We start from the raw sequence: 6,003 nt of genomic DNA on the forward strand, positions 1-6,003 counted from the left end.
GGACCTCAGTGCCTCCCCGACTATTCTCCTTACCTCATTGAAATCATCCCTCTTGAAGTCCAGAGCTTCTGCCTTGCTGCAGGCCTTTGCCACCTTGCACTGGATGGTGAATTCCAGCAGGCGATGATCACTGTCGCCCAGGTGGTCAAGTACCCACAGACCCCTCACCAGGCTGTCACCCATGGCCAGGACCAGATCCAACAAGGCATCTCCCCTGGTGGGGCTGTGCACCTCCTGGGTTAGATGGAGATCTTGTATCTCAGCTAGAAACTTATGACTGCTTTTCCCAGCAGATGTCTGAAAAGTTCAGGTCACCCATGATGACCACATCCTTTGACCTAACTACTTTCATAAGCTGACTTAAGAATTCCTGGTCTAGCTCTTTCCCTTGGTTGGGTGGTCTGTAGTAGACCCCCACCATTAAGTCCCTTTCCCCAGAGCACTTTTCCCCTTTCCCTTTGTATTCTAACCCAAAGCACTTTGGTGCTCTCCTCCTCTGACCCAGTGCAACTCATTGAGGATGTATATTTCTCCTTGATATAGAGTGCCACACCCCCATCTCTCCTCCCTGTCCTATCCCTCCTGTACAGCCTATAGCCATTGATATTCACCACCCAGTCATGCACTGGGTCTCACCACATTTCTGTGAGCCCCACTATGTCTGGTTTGGTGTTAGCTAGAAGGAGGGTGAGTTCCTCCTGCTTGTTCCTCATACTACAAGCATTAGTATAGAGGCATTTGAGGCCTCCTGAAGATGCATACACTGGCCCCCTAATCTCAGTACTACTCCGGCCCCTGTTGCTTACCTGGGTATTTGTTCTGCTCATTGTCAGTCTAGCCAGGGCTGTTCTTGTGGGTGACACTTGGTTTAGTAGTCCAAGGCTTCCTCCTCCCTCATTTTCCTCTTCCCCCAGTGAGCCTAGTTTAAAGCCTACTGGAGGAGATCAGCCAACCTAGAAGAGAATGTACACTTACCTTTAGGGGAAAGGTGAAGCTCATCCCACCTGAGCATGTCTCTCATCCTGATGTGTGGGTTGTTGTCTAGGAAGCTGAAGCCTGTCTCAAGACACCATTCCTAAAGCCACAAGTTGACCTCTCTGATGCAGGTTTTCTGTCATTTTCCATGTCTGCTCACTGGTAGCACAGAAGAGAATACCACCTGTGCCCCTGTCTCCTTCAGCATGCCCCCCAGAGCGTGGTAGTCTGTCATCAGGTGATCAGGGCTTCTCCTAGTCACATCATTAGTACCCACATGGCTTAGGACCATGGGATAGTAATTGGTGGGCCGGGTAATGGCCTGGATCATCCCCTTCACATCCTGAATCTTTGCTCTGGGCATGCAGTAGACCTTGAATGTTGAGGGGTCCTGGCGACAGATGGGACCCTCTGTACCTCTCAGGATGGAGTCACCTATGACAATCACTTGACATTTCTTCCTCCGGGTCTGCTTAGCTTCTTCAGCCTGTTCAGAGTGTGGAGTTGCCTCCTGTCCGGAAGTTTTCTCCTCTTCCTTCTCCTGCAGTGTCACCAGGGCCTTGTACCTGTTCTCTGTCACGGAAAAATCTTAAGTGTATGCTGCCAACACAGAAGAACTGGAACTGCCATGTGCGGTTTAAACTCTGTGCGGGGAAAGTTCCAAGGCTCACCCAGCTCTTGCCCCCTGGGTGACCTGCGGACCTGTCAGTCATTGCTGACCTACTTTCCCCACAGACGCATGCTCAGTGACAGCTAAAAGCATGAGGTAATCTGACTAGAAAATTCTTTGAGAAAAGCATTCTGATTGGCTACTAAATTCACATAAAAGGTTAGCAAGCCCCTCCTTCTGGGGAAAGACCCATTTAGCTGGAGACAGAGGCTGGTCTTCCAGGGACTGTCTCTCAGTCAGGCTCTTAGACCTACTGGTCTCCTCCCCTCTGCTTGGTGTTTTGTATTGTTCTCTGTTGTTGTTTTGCTATACCGATCTGTTGGCTTGTGACTCACCTTTGGCACCAATCATCGACCACCGATCCGGATTATCCCTACTGCTTCGATTTTGGCTTCGTTCACTACTCACCTGGTTTTTGACCTCGGCTATTGCCTTTGAATATCCGATTGTCCTGTGGCACTGGCATCACGACACCATCTTTGTTTTCATCTTGACACATTACAGTTCTTGTTCTGTTATTCGTTTATCCCTGCATGAGCTGTTGACCAGCCCTGGGACTTAAGGAGTGGGCAGCCACCCCTATCCCTCACAGGGTAGATAACAAGGTCTCACTCTGGAACCCCGTGGGCCAACAGACCCCTCTGTTGTTTATTGTTACCATTGACTGTAACTGAAGACATCGTTGCCTACACATCAAAGCGTAAGTCAATAAAATCACCCTTTGTTTAAGGAACCATATGCTTCTGTGCCACTCAGACTCCATTGTCAAAACTCCCGCCTGATTGCCACCACCCGGCCGCACCACCGTGACCAATACCGTGAGCTTGGCTTGCCAACTCCGGATTGACATTCTCCAGCTGGACTGGAGGAACTGGCACTGCTCTGCTGTGAACAGCCCTGGTTCTGTAGGGGACCATCTGCCACTCTGCTGTGGAAGGCATCTCCCAGGGTAGTTCTTCCTTGAATGCATGGCCCTTCAGGGAGAGAAAATACCCATCAATTTCATCCTCTGCCTCCCTGATTCCCCTCAGCCTGCTAACCTCCTCCTAGACCTACCTCACCTGCACCTCCAGGGCCCTAAGATGGGTACCTGCAGGACAGGTGTGGGGGACCCCATTCCCTGGCCATGCTGGGCATCCCCTGCAGGCCAGGGGGGAGGGGGACACCAGCCCCACCCTGGGCTTTGCCTGGGTGGAGGCCATGGACAAGCCCTTGGTAGGCAGTGCCCCCCAGGCAGGGGCCCTAGGAGCACTCTCTGTCAGCACCGTTATATATTGCTATTTAGTTATATTTCTGTGTGGTGCCTTCACCCTACCCTTGTTGGTGTCTTCCACCTAGCCCTTCTCTAGCTCAAGTCTGAAATCACCAGGGATTTAATTTAAGAATGGTATTTGGCTAGTAATTTACCAGTGCTATAATAAAATAGGTAACTTTCTAGGCAGGTGTGACATGTATTAACTTTAAAGGAAACTTCTTTTAGCACATTTTGTCTGAAAATAAAAAGTGAAAACCATAAGAGCTTGCCATGACTTACCAAAAACTTTAAAATAAGAATTTGGAATCAAAGCGCATCAAGATACAAGGAGTTCTATTTTCAGTCTGAGAGGATCAGAAATGGTGATTTAGATTTTCTTTGTCTGTGTTGAAAAACAGGAGCAATCCCAATTTTTCATGTTATACAGGCTATCAGATTAGAATAATTGAAAACCTGGCCCAAAACAAATAAATCATACTTTGGGCATCTTGGATGAAATCTTGGCAAAGAAACGGATGAGTATGTAGAGCAAGAAACTTTCCAAATTACATTTCCCCCTTCTATAGAATTCTTCTAAAGGATTCTAATTATAATAGAACAGAAAATGCAGATGGGAATATTGTGACTACAATGATCAAAGAAAATGGAAATGTTGTAAAGGCCCACAAGATATTTTTCCTCAGTCCGCTTATTCATGAGAAAAGGAAAGAGCTGAAAGCATTTATTCAACATTTACCTGGATAACAATGTAACTGTAAATGTGTTATATCATGCTAAATTCACATAAAAAGGAAGTTTTCTTATTTTGGGCAACTTACCTTTTTTCTAGGTTTTTGGGCAGTGTCAAACACCTAAACGTGTCATACATGGTTATTTTAATGATTTCTGCTCCTTAGACATCAATTTATAAATAGAATAGTAAATAGCTTGTATATAGCATAGCAATGTCTATCTAGACATTCACTATTAAAGATGAAACACCATTAAGGGACAAGAGGCAGTAGGACCCAAGGGGAGCCAGTGGCAGAACTTAATAGCCACAGCAGTAAATCCATCCTTGCCCCACCCCTCCAGCCCCCTTCCCAAACCAAACTCAAGCCAGAAGCCTCTGCCTAGAAGGGACTTCTGGAGGCTTCTGGCCTGGGACTACTCCTGCCTCCCCAGACCCTGCGCTCCTGCTGGCCCTGGAGCACCTGTGTGGGCCCTGTGCTCCCACCTGTCTGTTGCTGTGCTCCAGGCACCCACTCACTGCCAGTTCCCCCCACCTGCTGCAGCCATTTCCCTGCTGCCCCCCACTCACTGTGCTCTGTCATCATGTGGTTCCAAGTTGCAGAGCTGGGACTGCAGGACCAGCTGGGATGTGGTACCAGAGTGGTGGGGTGGGGGAAGTAGCAGGAGAAGGGCAGCAGTGGTAGATGGGGGGCAAGTGGCAGTGAGCAGGAGCATGGGACCTGTTCTGGCTTTTCTTTCCAGTGGGCCAACTACAATAAGAATGGTGGAAGGTGGTCTAAGCCTACCTAGCCTATGCCCTATGCGGTTATGGGGCTTTGTTGCGTGGACTTAGATGGGAATTCAAACCACATTTGCCTAAAAAGGTGTGAAGGGAGCAGGATCTTGAGCCCTGAGCAAGTTCATGAACCAGTGTATGTGGATGAGAATGACAGGGACATTCAAGATTATATTGGCACAAAAAGGAAAGCCTTCAAAGCATGATGGAATGACAACTTTAAACAGAAAGCAAAATATTTATTTTCACATTAAAGCCCAGATCAAGAGGAAAATTCAAGAGCAAATGAACAAGTGGTGACAGGACAAAGCAAAAGAGAGTCAAAGGTTTGCAGACAGCCACAACATATATAGTTTCTTCAAATCAGCCAAAACTATTTATGGGCCAACCCCACAAAGAGCCATTCCTTTAACATCAGAGGATACAACAACATTCTTTAAAGACTTCTCCATCATTGATACATGATGAAAGGAGAACTTTCAAGAGCTTCTGAATTAGAGTTCTAATGTTGAAGACAATACCATTGAAGCCATTCCATATCAACACATTAAGCACAACAACATACTGTCAGTGCACCAACTTATCAAGAGAATTTGAAAGCCATTAAGTAGAGGAAGAACAACAAGGCATGTGGTCCTGCTGTAATAAGAGATGAAATTGATAAACAAGATGGGAAAAAAAAAACTTTCAACAACTAGGTATCGCTTATTATGGGAATCTGGAAACATGAACAGATGCCCAGTGACTTGAGAGTTGCCAGAATCTGTCTGGTTATTGTTGATAGCAAGCTTTACTTAAACCTCAGTGTGATATGTGATAAAACAGTTAATGCCATCCTAGGATGCATAAACTATCAGGTAGGAATAGGGTGTACCTACATGTGTGCTTTACTGTGGAGTTAATAAGCTCCACAGGAAAGTGTCACTGTCTACACAAGTGCCTGTATTAGAGGCCACAGTAAATCAATTAACTCCACTGTAGAACAGTACTGTCTGGGTCAAGGACTCCTACAGTGGAGTAGTTATATGTGCCAAAATGCACGTGCAGATGATAACCAGGGCTGGCTAGATCTGCCTGCTGTCTAGCCCCAAACTGTATCACGCTCATGCACTAGCCAGCCCCTCCACAGCACATTGAGCCAGGGCAGAGCAGCCCTGGGTTGGCAGGCTGATCTCCAGAGCCCCCTGCCAGCTGGTGCTACTCCATTCCAGCTTAACATGCTAATCCCAGGTACACATGGAAATGATGCACCCAGAGGCAATAAACTCTGGTGCAGACTGTGCCAGAGTTTATTTCTTCACCCTAATTGTACATGTAAATGTGCCCTTAGGGAAGCAAAATTACAAGTGTCTATAGCAATAAGGGATATATAATACCAGCTTCAATTTGGTATCCTGTTGAGTTTGTTATCCTATATTAAGTATATGAAATTATGAAGAGTTCAGAGAAGAGATACACAAAACACATCATTTGTGTTTTGAAGAACATACCCATCCTAAAGATGTTTTAATTAACTTGTTTGATCAAGGAGGACATTTAATCACAGTCTGCAAGTATCTTCATTGAGAGAAAATATTTAGTAAGACATTAGGAATA

At 46.3% G+C, this 6,003-nt stretch overlaps 1 long non-coding RNA gene across 1 annotated transcript; it reads right to left on the minus strand.

The window, feature by feature from the left end:
• Positions 1–215: 215 nt before the first annotated feature.
• LOC109306105 lies at positions 216–1,516 on the minus strand. The gene is made up of 3 exons (XR_002099853.1): positions 1,393–1,516; positions 976–1,134; positions 216–234 (listed from the first exon to the last, which is right to left on the minus strand). It is a non-coding gene; the product is annotated as an uncharacterized LOC109306105 (long non-coding RNA).
• Between the last annotated feature and the right edge of the window lie 4,487 nt (positions 1,517–6,003).

This window comes from Crocodylus porosus, unplaced genomic scaffold (genome assembly GCF_001723895.1).
Source record: "Crocodylus porosus isolate Cpor-Errol unplaced genomic scaffold, CroPor_comp1, whole genome shotgun sequence".
Lineage (NCBI taxonomy): Eukaryota > Metazoa > Chordata > Crocodylia > Crocodylidae > Crocodylus > Crocodylus porosus.